A 22,479-nucleotide genomic window follows, 5' to 3' on the forward strand; every position below is an offset into this window, starting at 1 on the left:
TGTGCAGGTATGTGTCTGCCTTTACCTGGCCTCTCTGTGATGTACAGGCATGTGTCTGCCTTTACCTGGCCTCTCTGTGATGTGCAGGTATGTGTCTTCCTTTACCTGGCCTCTCTGTGATGTGCAGGTATGTGTCTGCCTTTACCTGGCCTCTCTGTGATGTGCAGGTATGTGTCTGCCTTTACCTGGCCTCTCTGTGATGTGCAGGTATGTGTCTGCCTTTTCCTGGCCTCTCTGTGATGTGCAGGTATGTGTCTGCCTTTACCTGACCTCTCTGTGATGTGCAGGTATGTGTCTGCCTTTACCTGGCCTCTCTGTGATGTGCAGGTATGTGCCTGCCTTTACCTGGCCTCTCTGTGTTGTGCAGGTATGTGTCTGCCTTTACCTGGCCTCTCTGTGATGTGCAGGTATGTGTCTGCCTTTACCTGGCCTCTCTGTGATGTGCAGGTATGTGCCTGCCTTTACCTGGCCTCTCTGTGTTGTGCAGGTCTGGGGAAATGTATAATGGAAAGTTAAAACTGGGAATTGACGTGCCTGTTAAGAAATCTTGGCAGAGTAAGGCGCTCTGAGGCCTGTTTTAGGTCATAATGAAAGCTGCAGGACTGTTGAACTGTCGTATGAGGACATCCAGCAATGAGTGAAGCATTATGGAATGTGCTACCCTAGTACTCAGCAAGGGAAATATTACAGTTTGTTCCAGCACATCACATGACATAACAATAGCTTTAAAGTATGTTTTTATTTAAGGCAGCCTGATCTTAAAGGGATACATTTAGTTTCCCTGTCCTTTTATATTGTTGTTTATATTGTTAAATAGGAGTCTGTTTAAAGTTGTTAAATATCATTGTGGAGTGTAGTTCTGCTTCATATTTAACCTCTTAAGGACATATGACGGAATTTTTCCGTCATAAAACAATTGAGCAAACTGAAAGCTGTGTCCTTAAAGGGTTAATGGACAAAACAATAAAAATAAAAAAAAACCCGTAATGCATCAACTAATTGAGTGGAGATTTTTTTCAGGTCTCTACAACATCACAGGTATATTTAGGTCACGTCTGTTATAGCTGGAATGCTAAGCTCAGATGGAGGCAGCAAGCCTTGTGGTCATGCTGTGTTTAATTTCTCTTCCTTATGACATCATGTCTGCTCCAAACCCTGGAGATTTCCAATCTAATTTATTTGTAAGCAAACAGCACCACCTGTGCCTGAGAGCGACTTTCATTTTACTGCGCTCACAGGGACGTGTCAGTCTTAGATGTTTGTGTGCCAACAGTGCCCTCTGGTGATCAAATAGTGTAATAGGTGCCCAAACAAGCTGGAATTTATTTGCTAGTTGAAATATCTTTTAGTTGTCCAGCATGCTATTACAAACCTTTTGCCCTTCTGTTTCAAGGTGTGATGTAAAAAACAAGATGTGTATCTATGTGTATATACTGTGTGTGTGTGTATATATATATATATATATATATATATATATATATATATGTGTGTGTGTGTATATATATATATGTGTGTGTATATATATATATATATATACACATACATACACACGCACGCACAGACGCGCACACACACCTGCCAGGGTGCGAAACCAGGTTAATATAACACAAAGAAGGTACTCTCTGGTCCTTTTTTCTTTTTTCTTTTTTGCTGTGAATCCTTTAAGTCATATGAGTGGAAACGTCACAAATGTTTTAAAGGATTCACTGCAAAAAAAGGACCAGAGAGTACCTCCTTTGTGCTTGTTATATATATTTTTTTATTTATTTTTGGTTAACATTTTATCTGATAGTGGCGTTAGTGAGTTGGCAATAAGAAGTGTTTTCTTGAGAAGTGGCTGCATTTAATCAGATATGAGCTGTGAGAGTTGATCTAAGTATACCTATTCACATGGGAGCTATTCTACAGGTTGGCGCACTTGATATCTTGTCTATTCAATAAATCAGTAACATTAGTATAAACTCCCTGCGTCAGCGCCCAGACCAGTGTGCAAATGTCATCTGATTGTTTGTGTACTTTGAAACCGTTATTTGTTTATCTTTATCCATTATTTGACTTTTTTGATCCCCAGAAATATGTCATTAGTTTGAAGGACGACTGCCTTCATCTTTCATTTCTCCATGTTTGCCTGTGGCCAGTGCTCAGTCGTAATAAATAAGCCTGAACACTTCTGATTGCCTTGAATGGTGACTTTAGCTTCCATCTGTTCTCATATGGAAAGAAATTGAGTGAAAGTTGTTAAGACGTATCTGTGGCCGCCTGTGGCTCTTGTGTCGCTAAAGGATGACTGTGAGGAATTGATGTCAGTTCAGTACAGTTAACAGCCCTTGACAATCCAGGAACTATGAAGAAAAGGCAATATAAGTAAAGACACAAAAACATATTCATTAACTGAAGACATATATATGGGTAGGAGCAGAAGGCAGCAGACTGAGGGGAAATATTTTATTGTTCAATCTGTAGAGTGAGGAATGATTAGATTGCAACCAAAGGGGATCTGTAGTGCAAGGAATGATAAGCCTGCAACTAATAGGGATCTGTAGTGCAAGGAAGAATAAGCCTGCAACCAATAGGGATCTGTAGTGCAAGGAAGGATAAGCCTGCAACCAATGGGAATCTGTAGTGCAAGGAATTATAAGCCTGCAACCAATGGGGATCTGTAGATCGAGGAATGATTACAGATCCTGGGCCCTTTGGTTGCAGTCTAATCTTTCCTCACTCTAGACTGCAACCAAAGAGGATCTGTAGAGCGAGGAATGATTAGATTGCAACCAAAGGGGATCTGTAGAGCGAGGAATGATTAGATTGCAACCAAAGGGGATCTGTAGTGCGAGGAATGATTAGATTGCAACCAAAGGGGATCTGTAGAGCGAGGAATGATTAGATTGCAACCAAAGGGGATCTGTAGAGCGAGGGATGATTAGATTGCAACCAAAGGGGATCTGTAGATCGAGGAATGATTAGACTGCCACCAAAGGGATCTGTAGAATGAGGAATGATTATACTGCAACCAAAGGGATATGTAGAGCGAGGAATGATTAGATTGCAACCAAAAGAGAACTGTAGAACGAGGAATGATTAGACTGCAACCAGAGGGCATCTGTAGATCGAGGAATGATTAGATCACAACCAAAGGGGATCTGTAGAGCGAGGAATGATTAGACTGCCACCAAAGGGATCTGTAGAGCGAGGAATGATTAGATCGCAACCAAAGGGGATCTGTAGAGCGAGGAATGATTAGACTACCATCAAAGGGATCTGTAGAGCGAGGAATGATTAGATTTCAACCAAAGGGGATCTGTAGAGCGAGGGATGATTAGACTGCCACCAAAGGGATCTGTAGAATGAGGAATGATTAGACTGCAACCAAAGGGATCTGTAGAATGAGGAATGATTAGATTGCAACCAAAGGAGATCTGTAGAACGGGGAATAATTAGACTGCACCCAAAGGGGATTTGTAGAGCGAGGAATGATTCGATTTCCAGGGAGATTGGGATTATTTACTATAAAACATTAAAGGGCCATGATACCCAAATGTTGAAACACTTGAAAGTGATGCAGCATAGCTGTAAAAAGCTGACTAGAAAATATCACCTGAACATCTCTATGTAAAAAAGAAAGATATTTTACCTCAAAATGTCCTAAGTATTCAAACCACATTGCAAAGGACTTTAAGCAGCAAATCAGTATGTCTGTCCCGGGACAGTGAAGGGAGTGAGCTTTGTGCACACTCGTGTTATTTCCCTATTCAGTTTAAGGAAGTTTACTATGAAATCTCATAAGTTAAGTGAAATCTCATGAGATCACAGTAAAAGAGTTCATGACCTCAGCATGGCTGATGCTGATTTTCTGCAGTTCATTTCTTCTTTTTTTCCCCCTTTACCTGCAGCTAAGCAGCAGCTGAGTATAACTTTTTACACAGAAATTACTCTGCTGAGCTGAGGTAAAATATCTTCCTTTTTTACATAGAGAAGCTCAGGTGATATTTTCCTGTCAGCTTTTTACAGTTATACTGCATCAGTTTCAAGTGATTTATCATATGTGTATTATGTCGCTTAAGTGTTATTTTCCTGCATATAAGGAGAAAGTAGCTCTAGAAATAAGAAGAGAAAGAAGTGGAGAGACTTTAGCAATGGGGTGGTGTGTGTGTGTGTGTGTGGGGGTGGGGGGGTAATCTGCTTTTTCAAAAGAGTAAACAGGTTAAAGGAAATGTAAGATAATTAGAAATCAGAGGGCCAAGAAAGCAAAATTAATGGGACAGTGAGGTAACAATGTAAGCTTTTATGATTCCAATAGTGTGTAATTTTAAACAGTTTTGCAATTTACTCCTATTACCGAATATGCTTCATTCTCTTGGCATCCTTTGTTGAATAGCATACCTAGCTAGACTCAGGAACAGTAATTCACTGCTGTGATCTTTTTACTGGTTGGTGGCTGCACATATTCTTTTCTTTGGCTCATCAGATGTGTTCTGCTAGCTTCCAGTAGTGTACTGATGCTTCTGAGCTCACCTATGTTTACTCTTCAACAAAAAATACTAAGAAAATTAATCAAATTTGATAGAAGTAAATTGAAAAGCTCTGAATTATGAAAGTTTAAAGGGACAGTCTACTCCAAAAATGTTATTGTTTAAAAAGTTAGTTAACACTTTTACTACTTTATGACCTGTAAACCACTACATTTCTGCCTGTTTCTAAGCCCCTGCAGGCCGCCTTTATCTCAGGGCATTTTTATAGCTTTTCACAGCCAGACACTGCTTGTTTGTGTGTGCCATATAGATAACATTGTGCTCACCCCTTTTAGAGTTATTCATAAGTCAGCACTAATTAGCTAAAATGCAAGTCTGTAAATAGCACTGAAATAAGGAGGCATTCTGAAGAGGTAATCACATAGGTAAAAAAAAAGTATATTAATATAACTGTTGGTTATACAAAACTGGGGAAGTTGTAAATAAGGGATTATCTATCTTAAAGGGACATAATACTCATATGCTAAATCTAGAGCTGCAACAACTAATCGTCATAATCGATAATAATCGATTATGAAAATAGTTGTCAACGAATCTCATAATCGATTAATCGGTTTACAATTAGTTGGTCTGTGCACAACACCAGCTGCTTCACTTAAATGAGCTCCTGCACATGGTATTGTGTTTTATGGTTATGTCCTTAGCCTAAAGGACATCTACAGACGTCTACTTTTCACTTTTTCAGGACAGTATACGTTTACAACTACCCCTGGCTTATGTGCAACCCAGATATAATAGTCATCATTTGGATTGTTTATATTAAATCTGGTGATTTGGAACTATGCTTTGCATGATATAGTGCTCAGCTTGTTGTTTACACCTTGCCCCTAGATTGATGGGAGTTATTTAAATTGATGTGCACTATTATCTGTTTGCACAATTATTAGAATATTGCTTGCTATTGCTGATTATATGTACTGTATAAATAAATGTGTAAGGCTTTGTCCTGTTATTGATATACAGTCCTTAGCGCTTTTGATTTTGTTTTTTTATATTTTTAATAAATTGTGATAATATGTACCAGATTCAACCTTTATAAGTATATATTCGTTATTTTTAGAGCGGACTAGATATTTCCCCTAACCTTATAGCTGGTTATTTACCATTGCATATAAATATTCAAGATATTTTTATGTTAGAATGAAGTCAAGGGTTACTTTATTGAGAGGCCTAACAAAGATAAATATCCCACTTTGGTGAAATTGGCAAAACCCTACTTATACACCTCAACAGCCTTTTCTCTGCTGCAGGAAATATAGCTGCAAACAGAGAACCAGCCTTAGCCAGAAGCATGTGGACATGTTGAGATTTTTGCATTTCAATGCAAAGTTTCTGAAAGAGTGAATAACAGAATGTTATTAACAGTGATAGTCTAACTCTTTCTAATTCTACCTCTTTTCAAACAGTTTGTGGTTTTGTTTTGTTTGATTATAAAACTGTGCTCTGCTGCTTAAAAATTGAAGAAACAGTTCTGTTAATGTAAAGTTTTAGTCTGAAGTTTATATTTGTAACACTCATTATGTGGATTTTATTTAAAACATAGAAAACTATTATTGATTCTCTTTTTATCCGATTAGTCGATTAATCGAAAAAATAATTGGCCGATTAATCGATTATGAAAATAATCGTTAGTTGCAGCCCTAGCTAAATCACTTGAAACTGATGCAGTATAACTGTAAAAAGCTGACAGGAAAATATCACCTGAACATCTCTATGTAAAAAAGGAAGATATTTTACCTCACAATTTCCTCAGCTCAGCAGAGTAAGTTCTGTGTAAAAAGTTATACTTCACCTGCTCCCAGCTGCAGGTAAAAAAAAATAAAAAAAAATGAAGAAATGAACAGCAGCCAATAAGCATCAGCAGTGCTGAGGTCATGAACTCTTACTGTGATCTCATGAGATTTGACTTAACTCTCATGAGATTTCATAGTAAGCTTCCTTTACCTGATTGGTGAAATAATATGAGAGTTCACGAGGCTCATCCTTTCAGCTGTCCCAGGACAGACACACTAAAATGCTGCTTAGAAATCCTTTACAATGGGAGGTGGCTACTGAGGAACTTTTGAGGTAAAATATCTTTCTTTTTTACATAGAGATGTTCAGGAGATATTTTCTAGTCAGCTTTTTACAGCTATGCTGCATCACTTTCAAGTGTTTAAACATTTGGGTATTATGGCCCTTTAACAATTAACATTTTTGGAGTAGAATGTCCCTTTTAATATTGACTTTACTGTCCCTTTAAACTTTCTATACAGCATGGAATATGAAAACTTGAGATAGAGGCAATTTTTATAATAAAAATTGGCTGGAAAGGTTTTACAAATCGTACTGTTGTTAAGATGATTGTGTAGGTAGCAAATGCCTGTATTTTAGTGTGAAACTCCCTGCACAAGAGTTCGCTACAGCTTGTGGCCGTACTGTTGTTAAGACGTGTAGGTAGCAAATACCTGTATTTTAGTGTGAAACGCCCTGCACAAGAGTTTGCTACAGCTTGTGGTCGTACTGTTGTTAGGACGTGTAGGTAGCAAATACCTGTATTTTAGTGTGAAACTCCCTGCACAAGAGTTCGCTACAGCTTGTGGTCGTACTGTTGTTAAGACGTGTAGGTAGCAAATACCTGTATTTTAGTGTGAAACTCCCTGCACAAGAGTTCGCTACAGCTTGTGGCCGTACTGTTGTTAGGACGTGTAGGTAGCAAATACCTGTATTTTAGTGCGAAACTCCCTGCACAAGAGTTTGCTACAGCTTGTGGTCGTACTGTTGTTAAGACGTGTAGGTAGCAAATACCTGTATTTTAGTGTGAAACTCCCTGCACAAGAGTTTGCTACAGCTTGTGGCCGTACTGTTGTTAGGACGTGTAGGTAGCAAATACCTGTATTTTAGTGTGAAACTCCCTGCACAAGAGTTCGCTACAGCTTGTGGCCGTACTGTTGTTAAGACGTGTAGGTAGCAAATACCTGTATTTTAGTGTGAAACTCCCTGCACAAGAGTTCGCTACAGCTTGTGGCCGTACTGTTGTTAGGACGTGTAGGTAGCAAATACCTGTATTTTAGTGTGAAACTCCCTGCACAAGAGTTTGCTACAGCTTGTGGTCGTACTGTTGTTAAGACGTGTAGGTAGCAAATACCTGTATTTTAGTGTGAAACGCCCTGCACAAGAGTTCGCTACAGCTTGTGGCCGTACTGTTGTTAAGACGTGTAGGTAGCAAATACCTGTATTTTAGTGTGAAACGCCCTGCACAAGAGTTCGCTACAGCTTGTGGCCGTACTGTTGTTAGGACGTGTAGGTAGCAAATACCTGTATTTTAGTGTGAAACGCCCTGCACAAGAGTTTGCTACAGCTTGTGGTCGTACTGTTGTTAAGACGTGTAGGTAGCAAATACCTGTATTTTAGTGTGAAACTCCCTGCACAAGAGTTTGCTACAGCTTGTGGTCGTACTGTTGTTAAGACGTGTAGGTAGCAAATACCTGTATTTTAGTGTGAAACGCCCTGCACAAGAGTTCGCTACAGCTTGTGGTCGTACTGTTGTTAAGACGTGTAGGTAGCAAATACCTGTATTTTAGTGTGAAACTCCCTGCACAAGAGTTCGCTACAGCTTGTGGTCGTACTGTTGTTAAGACGTGTAGGTAGCAAATACCTGTATTTTAGTGTGAAACTCCCTGCACAAGAGTTCGCTACAGCTTGTGGCCGTACTGTTGTTAAGACGTGTAGGTAGCAAATACCTGTATTTTAGTGTGAAACTCCCTGCACAAGAGTTTGCTACAGCTTGTGGTCGTACTGTTGTTAAGACGTGTAGGTAGCAAATACCTGTATTTTAGTGTGAAACGCCCTGCACAAGAGTTCGCTACAGCTTGTGGTCGTACTGTTGTTAAGACGTGTAGGTAGCAAATACCTGTATTTTAGTGTGAAACTCCCTGCACAAGAGTTCGCTACAGCTTGTGGTCGTACTGTTGTTAAGACGTGTAGGTAGCAAATACCTGTATTTTAGTGTGAAACTCCCTGCACAAGAGTTCGCTACAGCTTGTGGCCGTACTGTTGTTAAGACGTGTAGGTAGCAAATACCTGTATTTTAGTGTGAAACTCCCTGCACAAGAGTTCGCTACAGCTTGTGGTCGTACTGTTGTTAGGACGTGTAGGTAGCAAATACCTGTATTTTAGTGTGAAACTCCCTGCACAAGAGTTTGCTACAGCTTGTGGCCGTACTGTTGTTAAGACGTGTAGGTAGCAAATACCTGTATTTTAGTGTGAAACTCCCTGCACAAGAGTTCGCTACAGCTTGTGGCCGTACTGTTGTTAAGACGTGTAGGTAGCAAATACCTGTATTTTAGTGTGAAACTCCCTGCACAAGAGTTTGCTACAGCTTGTGGTCGTACTGTTGTTAGGACGTGTAGGTAGCAAATACCTGTATTTTAGTGTGAAACTCCCTGCACAAGAGTTTGCTACAGCTTGTGGTCGTACTGTTGTTAAGACGTGTAGGTAGCAAATACCTGTATTTTAGTGTGAAACGCCCTGCACAAGAGTTTGCTACTGCTTGTGGCCGTACTGTTGTTAAGACGTGTAGGTAGCAAATACCTGTATTTTAGTGTGAAACTCCCTGCACAAGAGTTCGCTACAGCTTGTGGTCGTACTGTTGTTAAGACGTGTAGGTAGCAAATACCTGTATTTTAGTGTGAAACTCCCTGCACAAGAGTTCGCTACAGCTTGTGGCCGTACTGTTGTTATGATGTGTAGGTAGCAAATACCTGTATTTTAGTGCGAAACTCCCTGCACAAGAGTTCGCTACAGCTTGTGGCCGTACTGTTGGGAGAAGCAGAAATGATTGAATGTGACTTGTAGAAAGGAAGTCTGCTTTCTTAACACAAACACAGTGTTATTGCTTCATTACTAGATATGCACGAACAAAGTTCTGTAATCGGACCCTTAACTAGAAAAGATTAGAAGGGGCCGGACACGTGATTTGCTCTGGTTAATGTTATACACAGCAAGATAAGATAACCGATACTAATGTCCCCAAGTGCTGTCTTCTTATCATTTTTTGAATATTAATACTTATTTGTTCAATGTAATAACCCACAAATTCACAGATACGCTCTTAGTGACTGTACTATTCGCTAATGCACTTCCACCTTCTTTTGTGTTTGCGTCTTTATTGAGTAGATGATATTACAAAACCTTATTGTGAGTATTTTTAGCTTTATTTTCCTCTTCATTGCTTATTGCAGCGGTTAAAGGGACAGTTTACTCAAAAAATGTCTCCCCTTTAATTTGTTCCCAATGATCCACTTTACCTGCTGTAGTGTATTAAATTGTTTACAAGTAGCTCCTTTACACTTATATTGGCATTTGAAATAGTTGATTTAGCATGTGGTATCCCCACCTATTCTGAAAGTTTGTGGCCGCAGGTCCAAGCTATAGATAAGCTTTGTAAATACAGCCAGCAGAAGAAATTACACTCCCAGTGTGATAAAGCAGAGAGAAGGTAATAAAATGATGATTTTCCATTGTTCTCTCCAAGTACTGGTGATTGTTTTATGGACAGATATAAGATAAAGAAGCAGGTATATGTACACAATGTGATACAGTAATGAGATCCGATTATACCTACAAGATCAACCCATTTTATTAGGTTGTGGCTTCAAAACACAAAATCAGAGCTTTAATATACACAAAACCTTAAAAAGCTAATTTTCATACATTTTTTTTTACTCTGCAGTTGGTAAAAAAAACATTTGTAAACACATTAAGGGAAAAACTATTTTTCAGTATACTGTCCCTTTAAGGTTTTGCCTCAGTTCATTTTCTTACTAAACTTGGAACTGTGAGGCAAAAGGGTTACTTTGTTTGCTTTTCTAATGTCTTGCAGGATTTTAACTGCCATCACTTCAAAGCCTGTTTGCTGAATCCGGAATTATACAAATAAGGACTTTTTTTTCTTTCTTTGTTTCAGTCCAATTAAAAAACAAAAATGCACAGACACAAATAAAATATCAAAATGTTCTTTGGGTAATGTAATTCTGTGATTAGCAAGTCTGAGTTCTGCCGATGACACTTTGTTTTCTCTCACGTTCACTGCTTTAGTGCCAGCTATGTAATATATTTTTAAAGCTGTGATATCCTGTTGAGTGCTTGTTTACCTTGTGTAACTGATTGTAAACGTGCGTTATTACACTTAGATTCTAGTTTAGATAATGTCACTGAAATTGCTGGGAGGTGAATGGGTCATAACGCATTGCTCCTGAGCTGTTGTTCATTAATTTATAAAGCATTTAGATTTTTATCAAGGTATTAAGGGACTACAATGGGGATGAAATGGGTATGAAATAGTGCTCCTTTGTTAAAAGTATATATATATAATCAAAGTAAACTTAAAAAGAAATAGATTGTGTGCCTGCAGCTTCATAAGCAAGCTGACATTTTGCCTCTTCTGAGCATTGGCAAGAACAGACGTCCTGATTCTCAAGTATTCCCTTAATAGTAAACCAGCTCATATTACTCTAGAAGATTTGGCATCAAGTTATATAAGCTTTCCTGTAGAGACCCCAGCCCCCTTGTAGGACTGTGACTGGAAGTAATGAACACTGCACAAAGTAAGTTAAAATAAATAAAAGATAAAATCGTTTTAAAATGATGAATAATACATTTTGCAATGATTTCTAGTAAGTATAAGTTACTGTTTAGTGATTATTTTTCAGACTCGTTTATATACCTTTATACAGTAATACAGGTTGAATAGAATAGGATAGAGCAATGTTTGTTTCCCAGACATGTTTTGTAAGATTAGTGACTGTGCAGGAAAATTACTTTAAATGGCTTTTCTCATTAGATGGTGGTGAACAAGATACCCTAGGTTGCACAGTTAAAGGGACGGTCTACACTCTAATTGTTATTGTTTAAAAAGATAGATAATCCCTTTATTACCCATTCCCCAGTTGTGCATAACCAACAGTTATATTACACCTTTTACCTCTCTGATCACCATATATCTAAACCACTGCAGACTGCCCCCTTATTTTAGTTCTTTTGACAGACTTGCATTTTAGCCTATCAGTGCTGACTCCTAGGTAACTCCTCGGGCGTGAGCACAATGTTTTCTATATGGCATACATGAACTAACACCCTCTAGTTTTGAATTTTGTTTTCAAAATGATAAGGGGTGGTCTTTAAGGGCTAAGAAATTAACATATGAGCCTACCTAGGTTTAGCTTCAACTAAGAATACCAATAGAAAAAAGCAAAATTGATGATAAAAGTAAATTGGAAAGTTGTTTAAAATGACATGCCCTATCTGAATCATAAAAGTTTATTTTTGACTAGACTGTCCCTTTAAACTTCTTAGAGGCAGGTTTAGATTCTTGGTGATACATTTTGTGGCACTGATTGCTAAATGTTATGGACCTGGTGTATTTTGGGTACATGGTGAGCTGCTTTGGGTATTTTGATATGTTTGTCCTTTGCAAATGGATTAAATACTCAGTTGTGCTGCTGTGTCTCCAAATGATGACGCAGCTGGTGAGCAGATGTACACGTGTATGCTCCAGTCACTGACCATTTCCTCATCGAGAAGAAAAAAAGTTGTCACAAACGGCAGCTATGACTAAGTATTAAAGGGACATTAAACACTAAATACATTTTATAAGCTTAGTATTAAGGTTATTCCCCACCTCTCTCTAGTTATGGGTGTTGAAATCTAGCTTTCCCTACATTCCAGTGCTGACGTGTTTGCACATGTGCAGTAACCCAACCTTCCATAATGGCAGCACCCATTTATTAGAGGAAGATGCATGAAATGTGTTTAGTGTCCCTTAAAATCCATTTGTGGCGTTTAAAATCAGAGTTTAAAGGGACATTCTAATACAACAATCATAATAATAATAATAATTAAAACTTTTTCTTTCATGTAATTGGCAAGAGTCCATGACCTAGTGACGTATGGGATATACAATCCTACCAGGAGGGGCAAAGTTTCCCAAACCTCACAATGCCTATAAATACACCCCTCACCACACCCACAATTCAGTTTTACAAACTTTGCCTCCTATGGAGGTGGTGAAGTAAGTTTGTGCTAAGATTTCTACGTTGATATGCGCTTCTCAGCATTTTTTGAAGCCTGATTCCTCTCAGAGTACAGCGAATGTCAGAGGGACGTGAAGGGAGTATCACCTATTGAATGCAATGGTTTTCCTCACGGGGATCTATTTCATAGGTTCTCTGTTATCTTTTTAGCTGCAATATTATGTTGCATAAAGTTTGCGCTAAGATAATGTTATATAATTCTGCGCTATGTGCAGAATGATATAACATTATTTTGTAGGTTTACTGCCCCTTTAACTGCTTTTCTAGGATTTAAAGGGACATTAAACACTTTGAGATGGTAATATAAAATGATAAATTGTATATAATAAAACAACTCTGCAATATACTTTCATTATTTATTTTGTCCTCTTTGCCTGTAATTCCATTCTGAAATTGTGAGCATTTCAGTTCCTGTTAGAAATGGAAGTGCAGAACACTGTTAAATCCAGCACAACCATTGGCTGCACACTCTAGTGACCTATTTATAACTGACCCTTATTGGCCACAGCAGAGAAGGTAACACAAGTTACAACATGGCAGCTCCCAGTGTTTTATAGACACTAAAACTTTACACTTATTTTGTCACTTTTTAAACAACTAATGAAACTTTAAAAAATACATCTGCATGTTAGTCATGGACTAATCTTTTCTTTGAATGCATCATTCTATCTATCATGTATTTAGTGTTTAATGTCCCTTTAAGCATAGTTAACCACAGTCATTAATGCTACAATTGCAAGCTTATAACAAATTAGAGTATCTGTTTTTAATTAGAATGTCTCTTTAAAAGTGTAATGTTTGAACAAAATAGAGTATTTTATGTGTACAGATCTGAGCATTTAGAACCTTAGTCACATGCTTATGGTTATGTGGTTATGGTATGACACTGTCACATGACTGACACCAAAGTCATGGATCTGAGGCCCTGTGACAAGCTAAAGAGTTTCAGAACCACCAGCCAGACTCTTCACTCAGTAAATCTCAATGTCACTGTTAGCGAGTGAGCACTTGTAGCCATAAAGTCAGTCTCTCCTGCTTCCTTATCATGTAGTGATGTGTTTACAAGTTCAGAGTTGCATGAAAGCTAAGTTAGATAAGACCCAGTCCCCTCTCTAATCTCTGCTGTGAGTTGCTGGCAAGTGCTAGCCTCTTGTGTAAAGCATTCTAGAAGGACATTGAAGGTGAAGTGTGCAAACTCTATAACAAACTTAATTGACACTCCATACAGCCTGATATGCTGCTTTTCCTCAGCACAGTCATAAAAGCTCACACTAACAACATCTGCTCTATTGTACAAAATGTCTAAGTGCTTCTTAGAAAACGCACATCCTAAGTCTAACTTAAAGGGCCACTGTAAGTAAATATTTTCTATGCCTGTTACTAACTAACTACCCCAAACACGCTTTTTATCAATAGCATTTCATTAACATATCTCTATCGTATATCAGAAATCTTTTCTGCAAATTTAATTGTTTTCCAATACCCACTCCGTGGGTATCCTTTGCTCTGTACCAATCCGTTTACAATACCTAGGTTTCAAAATGGCGCTTTAAACACAAAGTTATTGGTTTAAGTATTTTGAACACGCAGTGCTGAAAATAGTGGGCAGGATAATGTGACATCATCGGCGAATAAAAGATATAACTTTCTTCTGTTATGTGTGATCAGTCCACGGGTCATCATTACTTCTGGGATATAACTCCTCCCCAACAGGAAATGCAAGAGGATTCACCCAGCAGAGCTGCATATAGCTCCTCCCCTCTACGTCAGTCCCAGTCATTCTCTTGCACCCAACGACTAGATAGGATGTGTGAGAGGACTATGGTGATTATACTTAGTTTTTATGACTTCAATCAAAAGTTTGTTATTTTACAATAGCACCGGAGCGTGTTATTACTTCTCTGGCAGAGTTTGAGGAAGAATCTACCAGAGTTTTTTACTATGATTTTAACCGGAGTAGTTAAGATCATATTGCTGTTCTCGGCCATCTGAGGGAGGTAAAAGCTTCAGATCAGGGGACAGCGGGCAGATGAATCTGCATTGAGGTATGTAGCAGTTTTTATTTTCTGAATGGAATTGATGAGAAAATCCTGCCATACCGTTATAATGTCATGTATGTATACACTTCAGTATTCTGGGGATGGTATTTCACCGGAACTACTCTGTTAAAAGTCACTAATCCTTTTAATAAGTATTTATCATGTTAAACGTTTTTGCTGGAATGTAGAATCGTTTACATTTCTGAGGTACTGAGTGAATAAATATTTGGGCATTATTTTCCACTTGGCAGTTGTTTGGTTTTAATTATGACAGTTTCGTTTCTCTTCACTGCTGTGTGTGAGGGGGAGGGGCCGTTTTTGGCGCTCTTTGCTACGCATCAAAAAATTCCAGTCAGTTACTCTTATATTTCCTGCATGATCCGGTTCATCTCTGACAGATCTCAGGGGTCTTCAAACTTCTTTAGAGGGAGGTAGATTCTCTCAGCAGAGCTGTGAGAATTTTATATTGACTGTGAATAAAAACGTTGCTCTGTAATTTTTATGTCAAATTTAATTATTGTTATTTTTCTAATGGGAACAAACCTTTGCTAAAAGTTGTGTTGTTTTAAAGTTTGATGCTATAACAGTTTTTCAGTTCATTATTTCAACTGTCATTTAATCATTTAATCGTTTAGTACCTCTTTGAGGCACAGTACGTTTTTGCTAAAAAAGATTATAACCAAGTTGCAAGTTTATTGCTAGTGTGTTAAACATGTCTGACTCAGAGGAAGATATCTGTGTCATTTGTTCCAATGCCAAGGTGGAGCCCAATAGAAATTTATGTACTAACTGTATTGATGCTACTTTAAATAAAAGTCAATCTGTACAATTTGAACAAATTTCACCAAACAGCGAGGGGAGAGTTATGCCGACTAACTCGCCTCACGCGGCAGTACCTGCATCTCCCGCCCGGGAGGTGCGTGATATTATGGCGCCTAGTACATCTGGGCGGCCATTACAGATAACATTACAAGATATGGCTACTGTTATGACTGAAGTTTTGTCTAAATTACCAGAACTAAGAGGCAAGCGTGATCACTCTGGGGTGAGAACAGAGTGCGCTGACAATACTAGGGCCATGTCTGATACTGCGTCACAGCTTGCAGAGCATGAGGACGGAGAGCTTCATTCTGTAGGTGACGGTTCTGATCCAAACAGATTGGACTCAGATATTTCAAATTTTAAATTTAAATTGGAGAACCTCCGTGTATTACTAGGGGAGGTCTTAGCAGCTCTCAATGATTGTAACACCGTTGCAATACCAGAGAAACTGTGTAGGTTAGATAAATACTTTGCGGTACCGGCGAGTACTGACGTGTTTCCTATACCTAAGAGACTAACTGAAATTGTTACTAAGGAGTGGGATAGACCCGGTGTGCCGTTCTCACCCCCTCCAATATTTAGAAAGATGTTTCCAATAGACACCACCACTCGGGACTTATGGCAAACGGTCCCTAAGGTGGAGGGAGCAGTTTCTACTTTAGCTAAGCGTACCACTATCCCGGTGGAGGATAGCTGTGCTTTTTCAGATCCAATGGATAAAAAATTAGAGGGTTACCTTAAGAAAATGTTTGTTCAACAAGGTTTTATATTGCAACCCCTTGCATGTATCGCGCCGATTACGGCTGCGGCAGCATTTTGGATTGAGTCTCTGGAAGAGAACCTTAGTTCATCTACGCTAGACGACATTACGGACAGGCTTAGAGTCCTTAAACTAGCTAATTCATTCATTTCGGAGGCCGTAGTACATTTAACCAAACTTACGGCTAAGAACTCAGGATTCGCCATACAGGCACGTAGGGCGCTGTGGCTAAAATCCTGGTCAGCTGATGTTACTTCTAAGTCCAAATTACTTAATATACCTTTCAAGGGGCAGTCTTTATTTGGGCCCGGTTTGAAAGAAATTATCGCTGACATTACAGGAGGTAAGGGCCACGCCCTACCTCAAGACAAAGCCAAAGCTAAGGCTAGACAGTCTAATTTTCGTCCCTTTCGGAATTTCAAAACAGGAGCAGCATCAACCTCCACTGCACCAAAACAGGAGGGAGCTGTTGCTCGTTACAGGCAAGGCTGGAAGCCTAACCAGTCCTGGAACAAGAGCAAGCAGGCCAGGAAACCTGCTGCTGCCCCAAAGACAGCATGAACCGAGAGCCCCCGATCCGGGACCGGATCTAGTGGGGGGCAGACTTTCTCTCTTCGCCCAGGCCTGGGCAAGAGATGTTCAGGATCCCTGGGCGCTAGAGATCATATCTCAGGGATACCTTCTAGACTTCAAATTATCTCCCCCAAGAGGGAGATTTCATCTGTCAAGGTTGTCAACAAACCTGATAAAGAAAGAAGCGTTTCTACGCTGTGTACAAGATCTGTTATTAATGGGAGTGATCCATCCGGTTCCGCGGTCGGAACAAGGACAAGGGTTCTACTCAAACCTGTTTGTGGTTCCCAAAAAAGAGGGAACTTTCAGGCCAATCTTAGATTTAAAGATTCTAAACAAATTCCTAAGAGTTCCATCGTTCAAAATGGAAACTATTCGGACAATCTTACCCATGATCCAAGAGGGTCAGTACATGACCACAGTGGATTTAAAAGATGCTTACCTTCACATACCGATTCACAAAGATCATCACCGGTATCTAAGGTTTGCCTTCTTAGACAGGCACTACCAGTTTGTAGCTCTTCCATTCGGATTGGCTACGGCTCCAAGAATCTTCACAAAGGTTCTGGGTGCCCTTCTGGCGGTACTAAGACCGCGAGGGATTTCGGTAGCTCCGTACCTAGACGACATTCTAATACAAGCTTCAAGCTTTCAAACTGCCAAGTCTCATACAGAGTTAGTTCTGGCATTTCTAAGGTCGCATGGATGGAAAGTGAACGAAAAGAAGAGTTCTCTTTTTCCTCTCACAAGAGTTCCATTCTTGGGGACTCTTATAGATTCTGTAGAAATGAAGATTTACCTGACAGAAGACAGGTTAACAAAGCTTCAAAATGCATGCCGTGTCCTTCATTCCATTCAACACCCGTCAGTAGCTCAATGCATGGAGGTGATCGGCTTAATGGTAGCGGCAATGGACATAGTACCTTTTGCACGCCTACACCTCAGACCGCTGCAATTGTGCATGCTAAGTCAGTGGAATGGGGATTACTCAGATTTGTCCCCTACTCTGAATCTGAATCAAGAGACCAGAAATTCTCTTCTATGGTGGCTTTATCGGCCACACCTGTCCAGGGGGATGCCATTCAGCAGGCCAGACTGGACAATTGTAACAACAGACGCCAGCCTACTAGGTTGGGGCGCTGTCTGGAATTCTCTGAAGGCTCAGGGACTATGGAATCAGGAGGAGAGTCTCCTTCCAATAAACATTCTGGAATTGAGAGCAGTTCTCAATGCCCTTCTGGCTTGGCCCCAATTAACAACTCGGGGGTTCATCAGGTTTCAGTCGGACAACATCACGACTGTAGCTTACATCAACCATCAGGGAGGGACAAGAAGCTCCCTAGCAATGATGGAAGTATCAAAGATAATTCGCTGGGCAGAGTCTCACTCTTGCCACCTGTCAGCAATCCACATCCCGGGAGTGGAGAACTGGGAGGCGGATTTCTTGAGTCGCCAAACTTTTCATCCGGGGGAGTGGGAACTTCATCCGGAGGTCTTTGCCCAAATACTTCGACGTTGGGGCAAACCAGAGATAGATCTCATGGCGTCTCGCCAGAACGCCAAACTTCCTCTCTACGGGTCCAGATCCAGGGATCCGGGAGCGGTTCTGATAGATGCTTTGACAGCACCTTGGAACTTCGGGATGGCTTATGTGTTTCCACCCTTCCCGCTGCTTCCTCGATTGATTGCCAAAATCAAACAGGAGAGAGCATCAGTGATTCTAATAGCGCCTGCATGGCCACGCAGGACTTGGTATGCAGATCTAGTGGACATGTCATCCTGTCCGCCTTGGTCTCTACCTCTAAGACAGGACCTTCTGATACAGGGTCCATTCAAACATCAAAATCTAACTTCTCTGAAGCTGACTGCTTGGAAATTGAACGCTTGATTTTATCAAAACGTGGTTTTTCTGAGTCGGTTATTGATACCCTGATACAGGCTAGGAAGCCTGTTACCAGAAGGATTTACCATAAAATATGGCGTAAATACCTATACTGGTGCGAATCCAAAGGTTACTCCTGGAGTAAGGTTAGGATCGCTAGGATATTGTCCTTTCTACAAGAAGGTTTAGAGAAGGGTCTATCAGCTAGTTCATTAAAGGGACAGATTTCAGCTCTGTCCATCTTGTTACACAGGCGTCTGTCAGAAAATCCAGACGTCCAGGCCTTTTGTCAGGCTTTAGCTAGGATCAAGCCTGTGTTTAAAGCTGTTGCTCCGCCATGGAGTTTAAACTTAGTTCTTAAAGTTTTACAGGGTGTTCCGTTTGAACCCCTTCATTCCATTGATATAAAATTGTTATCTTGGAAAGTTCTGTTTTTAATGGCTATTTCCTCGGCTCGAAGAGTCTCTGAGTTATCAGCCTTACATTGTGATTCTCCTTATCTGATTTTTCACTCAGACAAGGTAGTTCTGCGTACTAAACCTGGGTTCTTACCTAAGGTAGTCACTAACAGGAATATCAATCAAGAGATTGTTGTTCCATCCTTGTGTCCAAATCCTTCTTCAAAGAAGGAACGTCTTCTACACAATCTGGATGTAGTTCGTGCCCTCAAGTTCTACTTGCAGGCAACTAAAGATTTTCGCCAAACTTCTTCCCTGTTTGTCGTTTATTCTGGACAGAGGAGAGGTCAAAAAGCTTCTGCTACCTCTCTCTCTTTTTGGCTTCGTAGCATAATACGTTTAGCCTATGAGACTGCTGGACAGCAGCCTCCTGAAAGAATTACAGCTCACTCCACTAGAGCTGTGGCTTCCACTTGGGCCTTTAAGAATGAGGCCTCTGTTGAACAGATTTGCAAGGCTGCAACTTGGTCTTCGCTTCATACTTTTTCCAAATTTTACAAATTTGACACTTTTGCTTCTTCGGAGGCTATTTTTGGGAGAAAGGTTCTTCAGGCAGTGGTTCCTTCTGTATAATGAGCCTGCCTATCCCTCCCGTCATCCGTGTACTTTTGCTTTGGTATTGGTATCCCAGAAGTAATGATGACCCGTGGACTGATCACACATAACAGAAGAAAACATAATTTATGCTTACCTGATAAATTCCTTTCTTCTGTTGTGTGATCAGTCCACGGCCCGCCCTGTTTTAAGGCAGGTAAATATCTTTTAAATTATACTCCAGTCACCACTTCACCCTTGGTTACTCCTTTCTCGTTGATTCTTGGTCGAATGACTGGGACTGACGTAGAGGGGAGGAGCTATATGCAGCTCTGCTGGGTGAATCCTCTTGCATTTCCTGTTGGGGAGGAGTTATATCCCAGAAGTAATGATGACCCGTGGACTGATCACACAACAGAAGAAAGGAATTTATCAGGTAAGCATAAATTATGTTTTTAGAACGTTATGAAACTTTGTTTTGGAGAAAATATATGTCAGTAGGTTTTAATTAATGTTTATTAACTTTAATATGTTAGTTGTTTAGCTTAAAAATTATAACAGAAAGTAATCCTTTAATGTGATGATGGTTTATCTGTAGACTTCTAGCTTAGCTTTGAATTTGGTTTAGCAGGAAGAAGCTGTGTTTTTATGTTTTGATTTTGTTTTGTTTTTTGTCGTAAATAATAAAAAAAAAAAGCTTGAGGTTACATTTTTATATTTCTTAGTGAACAAAGTTGAAAATTGTCTGATTGTTTGATTTAAAGATCTCTCTCTCACACACACACACACACACACATACTCACAAACTGTCTCTATCTCTCTCTCTCACACACGCACACTGTGTCTCTGTAACTCTCTCACACACACTTACCCACACATTGGGTGATATTTATCAAAGGTCTGGCGGACCTGATCCGACAATGCGGATCAGGTCCGCCAGACCTCGCTGAATGCGGAGAGTAATTTGCTCTACGTATTCAGCATTGCATCAGCAGCTCTTGTGAGCTGCTGGTGCAACGCCGCCCCCTGCAGATTTGCAGCCAATTGGCCGCCAGCAGGGGGGGGGGGGGGTGTCAATCAACCCGATTGTACTCGATCGGGTTGAATTGCAGCAATGTCTGTCCGCCTGCTCAGAGCAGGCAGACAGGTTATGGAGCAGCGGCCAGAAACACAGGCCCTCAAGCTCCAACCGGAGCTTGATAAATGGGCCCCATTGTGTGCGTCTCTCACACTCTCTCTCACACAGACTGTCTCTCTCACACAAACTCGCACACTGTCTCTGTCTCTCAAACACTCACATGCGCTCACACACACACTCACTGTCTCTGTCTCTCACACACGCTCACACTCGCACGCTGTCTCTGTCTCTCACACACGCTCACACTCACACGCTGTCTCTCTCTCTCACACTCTCTCTCACACAGACTGTCTCTCTCTCTCTCTCTCTCTCTCTCTCTCTCTCACACAAACTCGCACACTGTCTCTGTCTCTCAAACACTCACATGCGCTCACACACACACACTGTCTCTGTCTCTCACACACGCTCACACTCGCACGCTGTCTCACACACACTGTCTTTGGTGGCACACTAGTGACCCATATATTCTATACTTACTCCAGCAGAGCAGGAAATCTAGGCTACAGATTTTTGGAAACTAAAAAGATGCTTGTTTTTTTCTATATTTCTACAATATAAAATCTGCATATTCTCAGGCTAGTCGTTGCTATAAATAGATCATTGTATCTAGCATGTATTTCCTTTAATTGCTCTGCAAGAGAGAACTGAGGACGTCACGTGTACACCTGGTCATGCACATTCCCACTTGCGAATAAGGTGTTACATGATTATGTGTTTGGTAAGTCTGTGTAAAGCATCAGCTGCTATATGTCAGGAGGAAAATGGGCTTCATTGTAACTATATTATTGTTTGTGCTCTGATAGTTTGCAGATTTGTTTGTGCACAGTGAGGTGGACTAATACTTATTGCTGTTAATGCAGCAGATATGTAGCATTAAAGAGATTAAGCGTTTAGTAGAAGGTGCCATAACAAAATAAGTCTTGAAGGGAATTTAAAAGAAATATTGTTGGCACTTGTTAGAAATGAATATTCATATGTTTACATTAGCTGTACATTTAGGCTATTATTACAAGCATCCACTTTAGCAATGTCCTTCTGTTCATTTCCAGCTTTAATTTACTTTAAAGTGACATAAAACAGGTTGAGATCTGTGCATATCCGAAAAGGGCTAATTAATTAAAAATTAGTTTGCATAATTTTTTTTTTAAAAATTGCTGGCAAGTATTAAAAAAAAAAAAAAAAAAAAAAAAAAAACATTCAAAAATAAGAAAAATGAATTGCATATTTAAGTTACCTGGGGCAGCCATCTCCACCTCCTCCCATCAGTGTTTAGACACAGATATTTCAATGAGTTCACAGCTTCTAGACATGCTCCATCAGATAATCCCTTGTATTCTACCAAAAAGCAACCATAGATATAGATACAGTCATAGAAGGAATTGTGTGTGGGGAGTTAGAGGTGTACAATTCTGAACGTTAAAAGAAAGGGTTAATGGCGAGGCACTGCAGTATAAATTTGCTGGTAAAGTAATTAAAACACATACTATTATATTTTGTCTCTATCCCATCTTATTTGATGTCCCTTTAACAAAGTGCCAGTTCTGAGGTGCATTGTAAAAGGAAAGAATCAGAAGGTTAAAGAGGAAAGATTTTTGTAAAAGGTTCTCATGGGTTTGTATGTGTTCAGCTTTAATTGCTGAAATTACCTTGTCAGGAGGCCTTATCTGCTGCT

General features: G+C 40.0%; 1 protein-coding gene across 11 annotated transcripts in view; it reads left to right on the plus strand.

The window, feature by feature from the left end:
• FBRSL1 (fibrosin like 1) overlaps positions 1-22,479 on the plus strand; it is a 1,105,387-nt gene that overhangs the window by 286,571 nt on the left and 796,337 nt on the right. The gene's annotated exons all lie outside the window — the stretch shown is intronic.

The sequence above is a fragment of the Bombina bombina genome, chromosome 2 (assembly GCF_027579735.1).
Source record: "Bombina bombina isolate aBomBom1 chromosome 2, aBomBom1.pri, whole genome shotgun sequence".
In the NCBI taxonomy this organism is placed as follows: Eukaryota; Metazoa; Chordata; class Amphibia; order Anura; family Bombinatoridae; genus Bombina; species Bombina bombina.